We start from the raw sequence: 20157 nt of genomic DNA on the forward strand, positions 1-20157 counted from the left end.
TGTATGATTTAAAAAAAGTCACACGCCAACTATTTTGTAACAGGCAACCACACACACAGACACACAGAAGTGAAAGGAGGCAATGTTAGGAGCTCTTATGTACTCACTGGTAGAGGTATCTTCAGCTCTTTGACATAACTGCTGAAACACCTGCAGGAAAAAGCAGGGGGGGGAAAAGATGGCTTAGGTTACACACAATCTGTGTTCCAGGAATGAGGCATTTATGGGATGATAAAACGGCTTGGTTTTTTTACCAAAGCTTGGGAAAATATTTGAAGTATTGACAGCATGGAAGGAGGTGGAATCCCTAAAACTTTGCTGCACATCAAAGTGACAGTGAAAAAGCTTAGTATGTGTGATTTTCTGACACATCAGACAAAACATCCAGTGACGTCTGAAGCGCAGCTGCGGCTACACAGAAAGATATTCACACCCACAAAAAGTCTCTTTCTCCCTGATGGCGTTCCTGCAAAACCTGTTTGTTAGAAATGGATCTAGACATTGGGAGCTTTAAGTGCCAGTATATTTTCCCAAAACACAAGATGGTTCTTGCAGAGAAGGAAGTCTTGCCAGCATTCTCACGCCCATGTCTCTTGCACTGTCGGTAAATCCCTGCTGATCTTCAGAGTCTAACCTGAGCCGTTCACCGTAACAGACGCCACCCATGTTAATCATGCCATAAAGAGATATCCCAGAGTGTCTAAAGGTTCTTTACAGGCTGATGCTACAAGGACAACTCTTATTTAAAGAGACAAAAGTGGAAGTCAACATCCACGCTGTATTAAAAGCAGGCGTGTGCACACAGGCGGACATGGAGAGCCTTGGCGATATATTTTCAAACACACCAACACGAGCAGAGTGTGCACGGCTAGCTATCTAACAAGGTTGTGTTGTCAGTAAATACATCCATCTGGTCAGCAGCAATAGCCGCAAGTACAGTAGTAGATGCTTCAGCAGCACAGATACAGTACAGTATGGTGTTCTCAGGCAGTGAGTGCGTTTTTCTGGTTTGTTCTCATATTTACGCAAATCATACTTGTATATAGTGCTGAGTGATGTGACCAAAAATGAATATCACAGCATCTTTCAAAACTATAGCAGTTTCAATGATGATTTTTTTTCCCTCAAGCACAACATTTGGTAATGAATTAATAACTTTTTTGCTCAGAATTCTATGTAAAAACAACTATAAAGTGTAATGATGGAATGCATGAGTGATAACACACATTTTAAAGAATGTCATTTTGTAAATGTGAGGAATGAAACAGTATTTAGTGTCTCCTAATTAGATTTATTTCTATAGTTTCTCGTCATCTACTTCCTGGTGTGGGATCAAGACTGTCCCTTGTATTTTTAGTTCATGATCTAATCACAATAATTTCTAAAATCATTATTATAATTGTAATTTTTAAACTAATAATAAACAACACAAAAACCAGGCCTGGGCGATAAAACGATAAATATCGCAATAGAGATGTGGGCAATATCAATAGAAAATTTACTGAACCCCCGTTTGAAAAAAGCCTGAAACAATCCTCGATCCAGAACCGCAAGGCATTCTGGGTGATGTGGGCAGAGGAACGGCTCCACATTTTGTTTCATTATGCATTTATTAAACATCTATATTTGCACATTGATCAGTTTGTTTATTTAATTCCGATTTTTCAGTTTTTCCCTTGTTGCGTTGACCTCTTTCTAAATGTTAATTACGTTTAAAATTAAAGTATTTAAATTCAGCATTTTTTTTCTTCTGGTCCTTATTTTGAATAGGTTAAAAGAAATTAATCAATAGTTATCGTTAGTGACTGATATGATTATATCGTGATACATTTTCCAGGCATATCGCCCAGCTCTAACAAAAACCCCTGTTTTTAAAGCTTTAATTTGTTAATTTTCCACTCTCTCGCTCTCTCTCAAGTACCCCCTGTAGTGCCAATGCGTAGCCCCATTTGAGAAACACTGATTTAGGGAATATTTACTGCAGCAAATTGGCTTAGAATAACATATTTTACCATCATAAGGAGTGAATATTGTAGAAAAACATTCATGTCCACGCTTGTATTAATACAGAATTCTAATAAGTGACACTCCTTTTTAGTAAAGTGATTTTGTTAACTACAGATCGATTGTTAAATAAATCCAAGTAATTGTTGTTAATGCATATTCTCTTTATAATGGCTGTACTCGATCACACACACAGTCATGAAACAGAAAGCATAAGAAAGAAGCAATGATATATAATATTTATATAATGGTATAAAATATATTAATACTTAATAAACATAATAAAAGTCATATAATGTGATAGGGAATATTATTAATAATATATTGCCACACTAAATGTAATTGATATTTGTGTCACAGATATGAAATAGTATAATATTAATATTATGTACATGTCATGTATATGTATGTCAATGTCTGTATATGTGTGTACGTACTGTATGTATACAGTATATGTTTGATGTGGAAGTCTAAACTGAATATATAAAACTTCTGCAGAATATATATTGAATGTATATTGTAAAAATAGTGATATAAGTTTATGATATTATCAAGCGAGCCTTGTTTTGTTTTGTTGTGATGGGGTTGATATGTATAAGCTTTTGCGTCAACCTACCCTAACCTGCGTGTGTGGCTCAAATATCTCTGCGGATCAGGCTCAGATTGACCTAAGACTTTCAACATGGTTGCTGCTTGGTTCAAAGGTGAGCAACATTGGATTCATTTGGACTGCAATAGTACCGTTGATTAATTATTTCATGAAGTTGTCCACTGCCACCGGAGCGGAGCCACTAGAGCCACATGCACGGCAGAGCCAATCACTGGAGAGCCCACCCACACGCCGCAACTCCTGGTTTGGAGCGGAGCAGCGATCCAGTGTGGGTGTCAGAATTAAATTTGCATTTGGAATTAAGTGTTTACAAGATCATTTTAAAGAGGATTTCACTTCGATTCTGAATTAAAGAGGAATGTATGCTCCCATGTAAACGTGAGTATCTCAAAGTCTTTCTCCAGGCATAACTTCATGCTGGTGCATTGCTTTTTCCCAATGTATTCATTTAAATATATGAAAACACAATAGTTATCACTCTACACATTTCACAACAAACCTAAATGTCTCTTACATCATTTGGCCATCCATGAAAAAGCTACTTAACTTCCCACTTTTCTATAGCAATACATACTTCCTACGGACACTGCAGTGCACTAGTAATAAATAAATAAACAAAAGATTGAAACATCCCCTCAACGCTCAGATTTTGAGTCGTTGGCCTCACACTGTCCGACTCTACGGTCTGGACCAGCGCGATGCTACAACGAGCGGCTAACCTTCGAGCTAAAAGCTGAGATGTTGTGTGACTCAATCCAAAGTCAGGTTCTCAGATACCTTCAACCTCAGTGAAACATCCAGAGGAGTCAGTGGGCAGGGTTAGCCAACTGAACCAGTGGTGGACTCGCAAGGCCAGGCAACACAAGTTGTGCTCTCACACGCTTGCTTCAAACCAGTCCCATTTCACACAATGTCCCACAGCACTACGTCATGCCACTCCACTTTTGTACACCACATACTCACCGGTATGAATTTTTAATTCACTATGACATCATTAAAAAAATGATACACCAGTATACCACCCAGCACTACTGGTATATAATGCAATACGTGGGATAAAGTTTTTAATGCAACTTATTTCTGATTTTCTTGCTACATTCTGCATACGTTTGACTCATAAACGATTACACATCTGTCAGTACGATTTATCAGTGAACAGCAATCACCTCCACTGGCTGTGCTGATAACGACTGGACTGATTGAACTGTAATGGTTCCCTTTTATTATCTAAACACTAACAATGATAGACAAACACACACATAAGCACAGAGTGCAGGCACATACTAATACATTGAAAAGCCAAGTAGGCTGAATTCATCTTCAGCTTTTTCATAAAGGCCTATTAGAGGATGATTAAAGGATCACTGCTCATAGGAGTCGAGCACAGAAGATGATTTGCCAGCCACAAGGCAGGTGAATTACACCGAATAAGAAAGCCAGTGCTGTCTGCCATCATTTGCCTGACTGAAAACCAGGCTGTTAGTCTATTAACCTCATTTCACCGTGAGATCTCACCAGTTTTACATCAATAGCAGATGGATGAAATATCACAAAACACACATTTCTTTGTTGGGACTGAGCGCCCGAAGCCTCGTTCAGCTGCAGTGTCGTCATAAATCATGTCAGACTCTAGTTAACAAGGCAAGTCTGCTTTTTTCTTTTCGACGATTATTCTTTCTTAATTGTTTTGAAGATGACTTAACATAATAAGTATGTGAACAATATGAAGTCAAATATTACTTTCAAGCATTGATTATTTTGTCAAACGTGTCCAAAAACAGGTAGGCAACTACTTAGTCGAGAGAGAAAAACATGATATTTAGAATTTAAAAAAAAAACAGTGGGTGAATTGAGCTTGAATGGCAGCTGAAAGGGGAACTGTTGTATTATAAACATAAACAGACAAATGCCAAACTATCATGTGATCAAACAAATTCAGATTGAAGTTGCATAAGATATTGATAGGTAATTCTTTTTGACCAACTACCCTTAATGTTAACCTGAACCTAGCAAGAGTCCTACTTTTTACTTTTTAGACAATTGCCTTAGAAATCAAAACAAGCTATACAGGAACTATCTACAGAGATGTAATTAGCTGTGTTTGTACTTCAGACATGCTTGCACAAGGACGACAGTGCACAGTTGTGATGCCGCACTCTCTTTCAGTTCACTGATCAAACACCGTCACCTCAGCCAAACTCATGAAGAAAGGAAGGCAGAAAAGTAGAAAGAAAGGTAAAAAGAAAGAAAGAAAAGGTAGAAAGAAAGAAAGGGAGAAAGAATGATCTTCTTTACATATCTAACAATCACCATTACACAATGTTTGTTCATGAGCAAAGACAAGTGTACACATATTGGGATTTGACCTAAAACCTTGCGCTTTTTAATATTTGATGGTTAAGTGAACAACACCGGTGAAGTGTTTGTCTCTGTTGTCTTTGCTGAGCTGCACCACGCGGCGCCTCGTGGGAGTGACTTTGTGAGACTTGGCCGCAGACATTTTCCTGAAGCCCCCAGAACAAAACAGGCAAGTCTTGACAGTGTGTCCGCCACCGAGTCGTCACACAATCACTTGCAGGAAACCAATCCCTAAATAGCAGTGATTCATCTCTTCATCACACACAATGCCAGTTCACAGTGCACAAAGAAGCTCTCTCTCTCTCTCTCTCTCTCAGTCTTAGCCTATCTGTCTCAACCCCTTCCCCCCAGTGTGGTCTCTCATGCTGCTTAAAAATAAGTGCTTCTCCCAGCTTTCTTTGCGCTGTGATTTACTGGCAGTGTTTAACTGCAGGGCAGTATCTTTTATCGTTACATGATCTGGGCCTGAAAGCTGACAAAATGGAATATCCGTACCAGTACTTTTCTATAGATGTGTGTATGTTCAGAGTGAAGAAGAAGCCGACGGAGGGAATAAAGAACTTGTGTGAACAACATTTGTCTAAGTGCATTTCAAATCCACCCAGTGCTCTGTAAATGTGTGTGCGTATGTGTGTGTGTCATTCCACTAAATGGTTTCTTCCTTGACTTGATGGAGCAAGAGACATCTCTAGGGAGTGAGTTACACCACACAGTGAGGCAGGGCCTTTGAGACTAGTGAAAAGCTCTGAACATTAATGCAATCCATTTGTGAGATGTGGAATATATGTGTGAGAAACACCCGAGCTGATTGCGGCTGCATCTCACATGTACCGTTTATCTATGCATGTTTTTCAATAGCCGTGATAACTTTTCTCTATAATGGCAGGGAGCCCAATGCTACATTAGGTGATCCACTTCTATTTTCTTGCTTAGCTTTGCAAAATACATCTCATTTCTATACACAAGCCAACCTGGCCTTGCTGCAGTGTTCATTTTGTTGACTAGTTGAATAGTTTTCGCCGACTACATTTTATTTTCTCGAAGCAACAATTACTGGACTATGACTAATTAAGATAAAATACACGTGAACAAACTAAACAGCCAAAAATTCCATCAGAACTAAGCTTTTTTTTTGGACAGTATCCAATCAAAACTACTTTAGTTTCGTAGGAAGTGGGACAAGCCAGTGATCCAATAGGAAGTAAGCTACTCATGTAGTCTCATTGATCACATCAAATATGTCTGTGTGTATTTACAAGCACTATAATCATCCTATACCAGGTTAATCAATGGAAACTGAATCTTTGAGAACTAGCATAAACTCTCTATGCTTTATATTTTAATCAACTCTATCTGTAACCAATTTAGTCGACTAAATCTGGCCTGAAAGAGTCCTGATGACTACATTTTAATTAAGTCTAAGTTGAATTTGAGTCAAAAGACTGACTAAAACTAAATCTAAATCAACACTGCATTGCTGCTGGCATTTTTTAATATTTGTGTCAGTATAGTATTAGTATGTGACCAAATCATCACCAGTGGACAATCACGCCAACACAACAGGTTCAACATATCACTACAACCCTGATGATCCATCAAGATGACGCGTGAAGGTCAGAGTATCCGTGACCAACACAGCTGTCACATCTCCTCCCAGCACCCTCTTGGCTAACTGGCCTTCCAAAACACTCAGCACAAAACGGCCAACTAGGGAGCAAAGGGGGCCAGGGCCAGCGGAGCAGTGCCTGGAACCCGGGCCGGGGCTTGTAGCATGACATGATTACCGTCCGTGCAATCGCACAACAAGGCAAGTCTGAAAAGGGCAAAGCAAAAGTGTTTTCAGCGAACAAACATCACGGCGGGCTATGACAAAGAAACGGGCAGTGTGTCCCCTGAGAACATCTGAATAGCAAAGTCTATTAGTATTGGCTTTTCCTGATTTGATTTCATTCTACAAGCAATGAAGCCAGATTTTCTAAATGACTACCAGCTCTGTTGTACGAGTGGAAAACGGATATAGAGAGAGTTGTGCAGAGAGCAGATGTGGATCCACTTTGATTTCACTGCCCGTGTGTATATGTGAGTGTGTGTATATATGTGTGTGTGTGTGTGTGTGTGTGTGTGTGTGTGTGTGGGGCTTCTATTAAATGGATCTGCTGTCTCCTTGATCAAGGGAGTCAATAAAGGGCCAGTCCTGTCAAACCCTCAGGGGTAAGTGTGCATGTACATGTGCGTGTGTGTGTGCGCGCGCACGTGTCCACGTGTGTGGATGGATTTTTGAAGTACTCTGACAGGTGAGTGATTGAGTGCTTTAATTTCCCTCCAGCGACAACAAGACATGCGCACACACACACACACGTATGTGTAACACACACTTAGAAGCAGAGATAAAATGGACCAAATGGACTTGATTTTATATAGCGCTTTATCCCCACACTGAAGCAGTCTCAAAGCGCTTTACATATCAGCTCATTCACCCAATCACTCTCACATTCACACACCAGTGGGACAGGACTGCCATGCAAGGCGCTAGTCGACCACTGGGAGCAACTTAGGGTTCAGTGTCTTGCCCAAGGACACTTCGACACATAGTCAGGTACTGGGATCGAACCCCCAACCTCTCGATCAGAAGACGACCCACTACCACCAGAGCCACGGTCGCCTGATACACACAGCAGGGAATGGAGAGACAGAGCTGTTGTTTCCTAAAGGATGCTGCTCCTGCCTGCATGCTTAAATTAGCTCTAAATGTTTGGATTACACACGGGAGCTCTCACAGAGGATTTAGCAGCCATCGCTTAGAGTCCAGGGCATGTGTGCTTTCTTTCCATCTGCAACCACACAAACATGCAAGCGCTCACACACTAAATATGTCCTTTTTAAAGATCACAAGTCACTTAAATGTCCCGGTCTATTTCTTGTGTGCTCTCGACAGTATGTCTGGTTCATCCACAACAAACAAAAGCTGGAGGATGGACAGGATTTGAAGCAAAAAGGTCACGGACAACCAGGAAAGAACCGTACGATTTCATTCACCGTTTTCTTACGAGTGGAGAAGACTTTTTCAGGAGTGGAGCCCTCTTGGCTTGTGTTCGTGGGGGGAGGATGGAGTAAAGCTCGTCGTCACAGAGGCAGGAGAGAGAAAGGAGAAGGAAAAAAGAGAGAAGGGGAATGAGGGAGGTCAGCACCCCCAGTCTCAGATAAAGGCCTTCTCCCTCCCTTCTGCCTCAGCTTTCCAGGCCCCTGCCAGGATCGAGAGGCGTCTCACGTTACAGCTGTCTCTCAGTGTCATCGTTCAGAGAGCGAGGGAGGGAGCACGAGCGGGAGAGAGAGAGAGAGAGACAGACCAAATGAGAGAAAGACGGACAGATGGAGGGAGAGGGAGAAAGCTGGGACAATTGCAAAGACCACGTCGTGCTAGACTTTCCAAGATGGACATGAGTTAAAACATTAACAGCAGTGGCAGCAGCAGGTTTAACTGGATCCACTTGGTAGTGGAAAATGTAAAATAAAGGTTCACAACATACAAAAGCGTTTCCTAAAACACTGCAATGTGCGTTGACCTTTTCAAGACAAATTATTGTGAAAGGTAAGGTAGCGGGAGCAGAGGTAGTTGGATCATTTCCACCACACTAACTGGATGAACAGAACACTATTCAGTAAGGCATTGCTCAGTAAGAAAAAGAGGAAATGATGTTTGAAAAGTTGCTTAATGTGCAAAAATAGTGGAGAAACAGATAAACAAACCCCACAAAATAGAGCAGTGTGACTGTTTTTGCTGCCTGCTACAGAGCTTCTATAGGCAAGGCAAGGCAAATGTATTTGTATAGCGCATTATATACACAAGGCTACTCGATGTGCTTTACATGATCAAAAAGTGCAACAGGAAACATTCAACAGCTTAAAAATCAATAAGAACATTAAAATCAACAGTAAATACATTTAAAATCAGCAACAAACACATTACATCAACAACAACATGACCCAATAGATGAGGGATCTTTGAGTGGCCTCTTAACACAAGAGTATTCTATTTTAAATTTGAAAAGCTACCTGCGTGTCTCAGGTCGAGCTACGATTAATCCAATGACTACAAGCCTTTCTACATGCAAAGTAAGATCACACAGGTCAGCTGTGAGATAAATTTGATTCAACCGCTTTCTTTCCACAATGTTTTACTTAGGAAGAAAAAAAAGGGATTGCCCTCAAATCATAAAAAGTTTATGAGGGAAAAGGTGCTGTAAATGCAGTTTTTCTTTTTGCTGCTTCCTCCCCTGCAATCTAAAGCACTGGCAACGCCGACACAGCAGATACACCAAAAGCTGATTGTATCACCGTCTTACATAAGACATCATGGCTCTGAACATTTACACATTACAGTGGAAAAACTGCTTTGGCATTTGTTTTTCTTGTGTCCCTGTTATTTATCATGGCATTGTTCATGTAACAGTTAAACATTTTAATTCCTGCCTGATCTCTGCCAGCGCAGCTAAAATAAAAAGCCTTTGTGGCAGCAGTGACCAGATTTTAAATGCTGAGAAAGATCAATAAATGGGGGTTGTCGAAGCACAAGCTCATGCTTTTTAGGGTGTGGGGTTGTGTGCGTGTCTCCTGTTCTTATGCAAAAAATACTTGTGTCCTGACATCTGGTACTGTACGTGTGTTGCATTGTAGGCTGTGTATAAGCGTATGTGTATAGTGTGTAAACCTAGCATGGCTCAGAGCTCCCCTGCCTGCTCCAACCTATTCTCCAGCATCATCAAGAACCCCACTGACCCAGGAGGCACACCAATGGAGAAACCAATATAAGTCCCATTCCAACATCCTAAACCTTCTTCCTATTTCTTTTCCAATCCCAGTTCCCTTTCCTATCCGAGCACAGTCAGCATGGGAGAATTGTGTTGAAATGTGTAAATACAGCCCCCTACCCCCGCTACAAATTGAGAATGTCAAGGTGTGGTAAACATCAAACCAAATAGTAGCTTTGCCAGACCTCGTTGCCATTTACACAATCAAGTTCCTGCTTAAACAGAGCACAGGAAATGCACTGCAAACAAATGTACAACAGCAGCAGGTGAAAAAGAAAACATGAAAACAGGGGTTTATCAGGCTTTTTCACCATTGTGATACTGTTGAGATGATGTTCTCAGAGTCTGAATGCCTCTTTTCCATAATGACGAATACGACTGATGTGATATCTCAACAATAAAAGCATTGCTTTTTAATGTTGCCGTGTCTTTTGTTTCTCGCTGCTCTTAACGTCTTGAAAAAGGACACGTTGAATAGATGCTTTCAGCTCACATAAAGTGATAACCTTCATTGCTATGTTTTCAACACACAAATATGTGATGGAGACAAACAGTGAATTATTAGTACTGGCTGGCATTCAGTATTTTCACCCCCGTCCTAATGTACAAAACAAAAGGCAGCCCCGGAGTGGAAAAATCATCAGGACCTTTGGAGACTTCATTAAAAGAAAACTAGCACGGACTTTCCGTACAAGGCATTTCTTCGGAGGGTAAAATCAACCTTTTCACCTTGCTGGTGGAAAAAATCAGGCATCCCAACGAGACAGAGCACGCACAAACAACCTTGACTTTCATCAAGGAAATTCTCACATTGAATGATAAATAGAGGCCCAAGGGACGAACAGCAAAAAGCAGCTTATCGCATTTTCCTCCTAAATTTGGCCACTCTACTCTTCTGTCTCCTGTCTCTTGAAAGTCAACACAGGGTGACCCACTTGCACTTTACACTGTCTATTGTTTAGCAATTAATCCACCATATGTAATCCAAACAGCAATGCAGGAGGAAAACTGAAACAATTAATTTGTTTAGTCTTAATTAACAGTCGAGACTGTTTACTTGTTTTTACAACAGCAGGCATGTGTGTCCTTTCTCATTAGCTGGGTTTGGAAAACATGGATGTATTTCTCACCACACAGATGGACGCAGACAAGTGTGTCAAAGATAGCCACAATATTTGAAGAGACTCACGTTAAAAGCAGCTGTCACAAGGCATGCAGTTTCAACTCTTATTCGTGTGCCCTGATGGTTAGCTGGACATCGAGTGTACATGCAGCGCTACTGAAATAGCAAGGTAACTTAGGGTTAGGTAGATCAACTGAGAGCTAACCATCTCTCCAGGTGAGCACGTTAACCTGCAAAGATGTGAGGACACAAGGTCAGCTGTCTGCATGGGCCGGTAGGCAGCACAAAAACAGGAAAGATTTACAAAGTCACACAAGTTGATCTGTTAGAGTAAATAATAAAAGCTTTTAGGACAATTGATAAACATTGTTGATGTCTTAAAGAACCATTTGACTGATTTAAATAAAGGTGGGACGAACCAGAAAAAGAATGTAAATCAGGCCAGTGTAGACTCTTTCAACAGTGGTGGACTTAGCATTTTGAAGGGGCCCTCCCACTTGTGTATGACCATAAAATATTTGGCATTTTTTAGAAGTCTAGCAACATTTAGTTTGCTCGTTTGTTTGGTAATATTTTGTTTTTTAAGACTTTTAGTTGGATATGAAGATTTTTCCACCTGAGTCTAACGGTAGCTGGGTTTCCATTACAGATTTTCTCAATATAAAAGTAATATTTCTAAATGTTGACAAAGTATAATTGCACTTTGAAGGTGTTTCCATAGAACATTGTTGTGGGCAGGCGCCTCGTAACTCCCATGAAATCTCATCCCGCAAGACTTCCCTGCAGGAAGACGGACGCTCAGAACAAGGCTTTACACGATCAGGATTTTTGGGCCGATCACCAATCAGTGAGTTTAAAGAAAATTGATCAGCGCTCCGGTTTTTTTTAGGTAAGGACCAAATTCCCTTGGTACTACCTGATACAAATTCATGAAAAATCTAATGATATCATGTTTCAGGACCTAAATGCATCCTCGTGACTGTAAGATTGAAAGAGTTGCTATTTCCATGCAGGACCTGAACATAACATTGCATGCATAAGAGCGTCGTGGCTCCGTTTTTAAAAATGTGATGCACACCGAGCACTTGCAGGTGTGAATGTGAGCTAAACCATTTAATTTAGTCCTTGAACATCAGCTGTGTGGACTACAAGAGAGTTGGAGATGAAGCTGTGGAGGAAGGCCACACTAGAACTATGTGAAGCCTCCATCAGCATTAGAAGAGTAAAGACATATTTCCTGACTGTGGCATCACAAAACCTGCTGTTGCTGTATTCACAGGTGCACAGCTGAGGTGGGGCGCACACACGCGAGCTTCTGTGTCCACCACCGCCCTAAAACGGACAGAAGGGTCCGGAATGAAAGCGAAAGTAATTGCATCACTCCGCTCTATGACTCTTCCTTTTAACATGCTGAATAAACAAAACAAGCGCCTGCACACAAACAAATACACACACAGACACTGACCCCACTTTCAGAGCAGATAGGCTGGGGAAGAAGTCGGCGATCAGCCGCTCGGCTCCAATCGAGAGACATTTTCACAGTTTGCTGATAGGTTTTCACCTTTGTGCACAAATGCGAGTGAAATAAATCATAAAGCAAAGAACTCATTGGTGTAAGTAAGACGGATCAAACAATGCAATGGGAGCATCTACAGAAAGTTTCATCACGACAATGACGTCATTGAATTAAGGACATTAAAGCCAATCACATGAATTGCATAAAACGCAAAATATCGTCCGATCTGATATAGCTGATTAGATCGGTGTAAAGCTACTCATAACCTATTTATAACACACATATTCCTTTGTCATTTCACGTTTAATGTGGCAGTAATGATTTTATAAGTATAATGCTTAGAAATGTCTCAGTCTCCTCTTCTGTTTACATGTACCGTGCCATTTTTGTGGTCATGTGACCAGTTACGTCACATCACGTTCTGTGACGTGTGTTTGTGAAAAAAGTGTTTCCATGGCACTTTTGCCACACATTTCCATATCGAAACGTCTGAAATACCTCCTCATGAAATGCAATATTTGAGTGCTTTTTTAAAATTCAGGTGTTACCATTACCAGTTTTTACTGCGCTATTTAGATTTTGCTCATTTCCAAGGGTAAAGGAAACACAGCTAATGTCGTTCCATTGAGTTTAATGCTTTAGGAAAAAAAAGTTGTTATGCAGTTTTTTTCTTTTTTAAGAATGTCATGATGATGACATGATTTGGCATGAATTGTAAGTCTCTGTTTCATTCTATTTGCAGAGTTGTATTTATTTGCCATTTCAATAAGAAAATGTTGACCTATTTATGTTCTTAATTCATTTATTTCCCTATTGAGTTGAAAAGGTCATACCTAGAGTCAGTATGCAAGTCTGCTAAGAGTTAAAGTCAAATAAGGGCATAGTTATTTTTCCAACGACAATTTTTTTGGTCTTTTTTACCCACTTATGACATTGTATTACCCCCCTTTCCCCCTAAATGGTAAATGGACTTGATTTATGTAGCACTTTATAACCACCAAGGTAGTCCCAAAGCGCTTCACGGTATCAATATCAGCTCATTCACCCATTTGCACTCACGTTCACACACACAGCAATAGGACTAAGCTGCCATGCAAGGCGCTAATCAACTATTGGAAGCAACTTAGAGTTCAATGTCTTGCCCAAGGACACATAGACAGGTCTGATCGACTGGGATCAAACCCCTAACTTCTGGATCAGAAGATAATCCATATATATATATATATATATATATATATATATATATATATATATATATATATATATAAATGAAGTCTTAAGAGAATGTTGAGTTTGTTGGAGACTTATTTTGATTTTCACTGTTTCTCGTGTTCATTTTTAACTATTAGGATATAAATGACTAAGCCAAGAGGAGAGATGAGAACCCATGACTCGATCTGTGTCAAACATTGGTCCTTGAATCAGTCGGTTAACAGAGAGCAGACATCTGCTTCCACTACTAAAATCTTCTGTGTTAGCACTAACATGCATATATTTGACAGTGCTCCCAGATGGCTACTATTATCAATGGATTGTTTGTAGAATTTAATCATGTCTGACTAAATATAGCCCCAACATTAATGCTATGAAATATTAAGGCAGGAAGGTACTCACTCTGTGGTGAACACATTATATAATATATGAGGCCATAAACCTATGATGTGTACACATTTATGTCTTGTGCAAAAGATTAAATATTTTTTTCAATTTGAAAGTTATACCTATGAGTCTACTTCATAAAGTACATCACACACACAATGCATATGATTCATTGAAATAAGAATGTAGTTGCGATATGATCGAACCTCCGCTAAGGAGGTCATATTCGCTACAACGTTTGTCTGTTAGCAGGATTACATCAAAAGTACTTAATGGATTTGGACAAAATGTAACCAAAGATAGACCTTCACTTCCATAAAGATTTTAGAGTGGTCCTGGAACAATAAACTGATTCTGGATGAGTTTCAAAAATCTAAAAGTTTCTATCTCTTATCATTGGCGAAATGAATATCTTTGTTTGTATGGAATTTTACTCAGTTATGTCAGGTTGGTTCCTCGATTACTCCACTGAGTTCCATCTACATCAGATCCAAATTGCGCATGTCATTGCGATTTTTTTGGGGAAAATGGTGGTGCCGTTTAGAAAGTCTCCATAGATTAAAATATTGGTCAACACATCCAGATTCTGCACTGTTGGGTTTTAACTGCAAATTAAAGGTTTTAGGGAATCTTATAGTTTTTAAGAAGTAGCGCAAGTGTTATACTCGGAAAGCCCACAATTCAAACATTCAGAAGGTAACAAAAAGAAAGAAGAGCTTTAAAATATCATAAGGTGACAGCAGATGTGTTAGTGTTGCCGTCTTATGTTGCATAAATCATCGTTATCATGTGACGGGGCTGTCGAGGTGTACCACATGTGAGCACCAAACTGTGATACACTTTTAAAGACAAAGACAAAGTTGATTTGATCTCTAAATGAGTGTTCAATTGCATAAATGATAGCAATACTTCTAATCAGATTTAACAATTAATTACGACTGCATAATTGAAATGTTATGGGTCTCCATCAGCAGTAATAAAAAGGGGATTCATTTGTATAAACTCTTTGATTCAGTCAGTCATTTAGACCTAATTTCAGTACAACAATGCTTCTCAGGGCAGGGATTTCCCCAAAACTGTTCTACATCTGTGCTCCGCCTGCGAGTTATCACCAGGTGAGTCTGTTAAACGGACAATCATATTGTTGTTTTACTGTAAATACTCTGCATTCAGAAAATACGAGGACCTTTGACGTGTTCTGTGCTTAGTTTTATTCACTCAGATACACTTTTGGTTCATTATTGGATTAATCAAGATTGTGGTTGATGTTAAACATGTATTTAATCAACAATAATCACTCAAATGTTGCTTCTTCGCTCCAGCCTAACAGCAATGTTTAAAGTAAGTTTCATGGATATTAATAAGAAATAGATATCCTCACATTTGGATATCTATTCCTGCCTATAACTATCTAGTGAACACTTGCGTCATGGACGCTGCATACGTTTTCAATCCCAACGTAAAGTCACACTGTTACATACATTTCTCAAGCTCCACAAATCTGAGCCCTCTTCATTTATAAATGAAGCCAAACTGTGGATTTTCTACCAACCAAAATAGAAGATAGTCCCATATTCAATCGTGAAGGATTACAGAGAATGCCTCCTTGTGTGCACATGGGATTGTCTTCTCAAAAGCTGTCCAAGTTCTGTCAGATTCAGCACCCCCAGACACAGAGCTCGTGAACCTAATTTCACCTAATCAGCTTAGTCAATAGCAACGGTTTGCTGTGACTTTGGTAGACATGCAAATAGGGCTTAACTATGTCTATCCCTAATTCCTGAATGTTCAAGTCAAGCAGGAGTCCTCCTTTATCTTGTCAAAAACAACAGTTCTAATTTGAGGCAAAGAAGAAGCAAAAAGCATGAAACTCAAATACTTTTTTTTTTTTTTTTTTTACTTCTTGACCGAGCAAGAAGAGACATCTCCGTTTGAGGTGGCACCGCACGCTCTCATTTCAAACCGACACGGCTAAACGACTCTGACACATTTGTCCCACCTTTTCTTTGCATTCCCTCTTTCCCAGATTATAGGAAAAACCTGGTGCACAAACACAATAGTACAGATACAGGAAACTGGAGGCCTGGGGGCCTGATGTGGCCCTCGGCCTAATTTTGTGCGGCCCCCAAAACAAATCCCCAAAAATTGTATCTTAAGAAGTTGGAAGGAACATATAGCCCAATATAAAACACAAAATAACTCCAAAAAAAAAACAAATTGACTGCAAAATGCAAAAAAGTATACACAAAATGACAACAAAAACAGACACAACAACCACTTTAACAAACAAAATGACTACCAAAAACAACAACACATTACACAAAAGACACACAAACTGTCAACAAAATTGCAAAAAATAACAGAAAATACAAAAATCGACAAAACCAAAATGCAAAAAAGTACACATAATTACAACAATGCACAAAATGAATAAAAACTGACTGTGGCCTACGCTGTAATAGAGTTACCCATCCCTACATTGGTACTTATTAATGTTGTTGGATTGTATGATAAGCTTTGCAACTCTCTCTCACACATACACACACTGGTTTGCACATATTCCAACAAATCTGCCCTAAATGACACTTACATTAGACAAGTTTAATAGTGGTAGAAAACTGGGAGACATTGTTCCGTTTCAATTCACTGATAGCACTAATGGCTTCTTAGCAGCTCCATGAAATCAAGCAGCTGTCATGTCGATGCATCAGCAGTGAGAGGAGGGAGAAGCCATCCCCATAAGCACAGAGGCACCGCGCCTTCGTGTTTGGCTAAACATCTGCTCCTCTGCACTCCAGCTTTGCAGCAATAAACGGGCAAACAAAAGAGGTGGGAGATGAAATGATCAGATTTTCCATTTCAAAGCATTTGTTCAGTTTGTTTTCTCTCCCTCCCCTACCCCCCTCCCATCCATCCATCCATCCCTCCCTCCATCCTCTCCTTCTTAAGGAAGATTTTAACAGTGAGGTACCAAGTGTGATCTAACAGTGTTTATCATATATAATACATTAAACTGAATCCCCATTTCTTCAGTGCTAAACTTTTCCATCATCTGAAAGCTATGAAATAAGGTGTGCAGAATCAATGAGGATGATGGCGTGGCTTTGATTTCAAGAAATCACCATTACACCTATGCAAGTACTTGTTGTGAGTCCATGTCTGTTTGATCACTGCTATTCAGTGGCTACTTTTCTTTTTCTTCTTCTTGCTTGTTAACATTCTTGGTTGTGAAGCTAAATGTGAGTCCCTTCCTTCCCTTCCTTCCCCTCCTCCTTCCTCCATTCATTCATGTCAATGAGCAAAGACAAACATCAAGCATCTCTAGTAATAACACACACACACACGATTAAACACACTATATATACTGTCATTTCATGGATTTAGAGACACAACTTGAGTCTATGAAATACCAAGGACGTGTCACTTTAAATGTGTGGGTTTTTTTAAAAAAAAAAAAAAAAAAGGAAATTGTTTTTTTTTTTTTTTAATGGATATAAACCAAGCTTCAAATGATCAAAGCAATATTTTGTTCCCAAAGTCACACGTGAGACTCAATCCTGAGGCTGGATTTGTGTTAGGAGTAAAAGTTTGGTCAAAGTTTAAAAAAAAAAAAAGAAAGAAAAAAGAACTCCTTTCCTGTCTCAGTGTGGATGTGTGCCAAACAGAGAGAGAGAGAAGTGGAAAGAGTGGAAAGGCTACAAGGGGGTAGGTAGGATTCAAAATAGCCAAGATGGCGAGTGGCTTGTTGTTTTGGAAGGGGCAGGGAAAAAAATGGAGGATATTGTAATATACACAAAGGGATACATTTCAACAACTCGGCCAAGCGGCTGCCGCAGCTGGCTCAGCCCGCACACCTCCCTCTACTTTCGGCTTAAGGACGACACCACGACACGCTGAGCCCGGACCAGCCCGTCCACGCAAAGGGGGGAAAAAAACACACCATAAAAGCTTCAAGTTCCGTGGAGAAAGAAAACACTAGACAAATATCCACCTTAAAGCGATGAGAGGGAACATTTACGCAGCTGTCGCTTGATTGCTGTAATTCCGAGGTGACTGTTAACCTGGACGGAGGAGCAGCCACACAGTCCGCCTCTAAAACAGCTCCAAACACGGCACCCACAGCTGTGTGCACCCGGGTGAACACAATAAAAGCAAGCAAAAGCCTTTTAAAAAAAAGTTTTATTCTAACCAAGAGCAAACAAGTTCTGATTATCATCAACATCAACAACAAAAAAAAAAAAAAATGCGAGCGTCTTTGAGAGCGATCGGAGAGGACAGAGGGACACAAAAGACGATCCTCACTATCAGGTCAGCAGCCAGGAGCAAAAGAACAGCTTTGCTTTTTAAAAACCCATCAATTTAACAAAAAAACAAAACAAACAAAACCCACAGGGGGAAAAAACTTCATCCAAAGACACACAAAGTGAGAGGAAAACCCCCAGTAACAAACTCTGTGTAAAGCGCTTTAAACACGCGTAGAGAAGCTGTTTGTTACGCAGCGCGGAGCTTATTTCTGTAATGGAGAGAAAAGAGGAGAAAAAAAGCAGCAACGTCGAAGAAAAAAAACAAAACACTCACCTCGGTTTGAGTTAAGACACTTTACTTATTTCCAACGTGGTTTCTTTAGTTGAGCCAACACTTCGGAGAGGGTTCCTTCTCGCCTCTATCCCCCCTTCGGTCGGTTTTGGTTATGAAAGAGGTGGAATGATAAAGAAGGGAATTGGGCAGTAATTGAGTCTCGGTGTGTGAGTGTGACTGTGCGCGCGCGTGTGTGTGTGTGTGTTAGTTACTAACAGCAGATTGAAAGAGACTCTTCTCAAGGTTTATTCAGCTCCACTTCAAGGAACCGACCTGACGTCAGCTCACTACTGCCACACAAAGAAAACTTCTTATTTGTGCAGCCTCTCCTCTCCTCGTGCTCTGCGTTATTATTATATGACTTTAAATGTGTGACACATTGTCGTTAGCAGCAGCAGCAGCAGCACTGACAGGGATTCACTAGCAACTTTATTTACGGATGCTGTGTTTAGTGGCCCCGCTTGTTGTAATCCCCCACCAGGGTAAACAAACACCATAAAGCTGCAGCCTCCAGCAAAACTAAAGGGGAAATAAACCAAGGTCAATAATAACACTTCCAGAATGATGTTGATTATTTGATTTAGGAAGAAAAAAAAAAAAAAAAAATGGCTATAATTCATTTACCATCAAGGGTGGCAAATATATGGCCAGCGGACCCAAACTGGTCCACATGTCCCACTTAGTTCCTGGGAAGTCCAAAGAGCCACCAGTTTGAAAACGATTTATTAAATACAAAATTATCACGGATTCACGTTAAGTAAAGGGTAAGATATAATAAGGAAGGCTAGCGTTAACTTAAAGAAAGTGTCTGGAGGTACGTTTAATGTAGCCATAGCCCCCCCGGAGTATGGATACATTCCTGGAGCTTTCCTATATAAGCGCAATGTGCCTATGTTTATCACCGAGTGGGCTAACGCTAACGTGCGTTCAAATCCCACAATTGACATATTTTTTTCATTTTTACATATTTAACATGGCAAATTCCACGTTAGGGATAGAGTTACAGTTATAGTTATGGTTAGGGCTAAAATAAAAAGGTTAGCGGGGTAGCTAAAAATAAATATGAGCTAAAATACAAATTACCGAACTCTAAGTCACGTGGTGCACCTATCACGTGACCTAAAGTGGCCAATGAGGAGCGCTGCGTATCTATAGAGCAGTGTTTAATGTACCCGTAGCCACGGCCTAACTTAAAAAGGTAGAAAATGTTTAAGTTTCTATATGCAATTTGAATTTATTGATTATTGAAAAGGGAGACAATGCATATTAATAAACAGACATGCTGTAAATGAGCCAGAGTTAACCAAAAGAGGCTAGTTTTCGTCTGGTGTCTGTGGCCATATTTTACAAGGTATCCTAGAATGTAAAAGGTTCCAGGTTGTAACACATCATACAATTGTTTCATTTTCTACATTTCCAAGAAAATCACCATGTTCCTATTTTACTCGCTACTGACAAACAACTTTTAACGAACCGTAAAACATGTAACATTTGTAAAATCCTCCTTGCCTTTCAAAAAATGTCATATACAGTATATAACATACCACTTTCCATACAACAC

General features: G+C 39.9%; 1 protein-coding gene across 20 annotated transcripts in view; it reads right to left on the minus strand.

Moving 5' to 3' along the window:
- The window catches only part of LOC114454333 (bromodomain adjacent to zinc finger domain protein 2B-like), a 109151-nt gene extending 90273 nt beyond the window's left edge, over positions 1 to 18878 (minus strand). For 14 of the 20 annotated variants that reach the window (XM_028434839.1, XM_028434761.1, XM_028434831.1 and 11 more), the window contains exons 1-2: positions 18597 to 18877; positions 108 to 150 (exon numbers count right to left, since the gene is read on the minus strand). The gene's annotated coding sequence lies outside the window, so the exon portion shown is untranslated. Of the gene's footprint in view, positions 1 to 107; positions 151 to 8008; positions 8030 to 18596 lie in introns of those variants that run through there. The other 6 variants (XM_028434745.1, XM_028434798.1, XM_028434737.1 and 3 more) reach the window with 3 other exon arrangements.
- Positions 18879 to 20157: the final 1279 nt, after the last annotated feature.

Source organism: Gouania willdenowi, chromosome 3, assembly GCF_900634775.1.
Source record: "Gouania willdenowi chromosome 3, fGouWil2.1, whole genome shotgun sequence".
NCBI lineage: Eukaryota > Metazoa > Chordata > Actinopteri > Blenniiformes > Gobiesocidae > Gouania > Gouania willdenowi.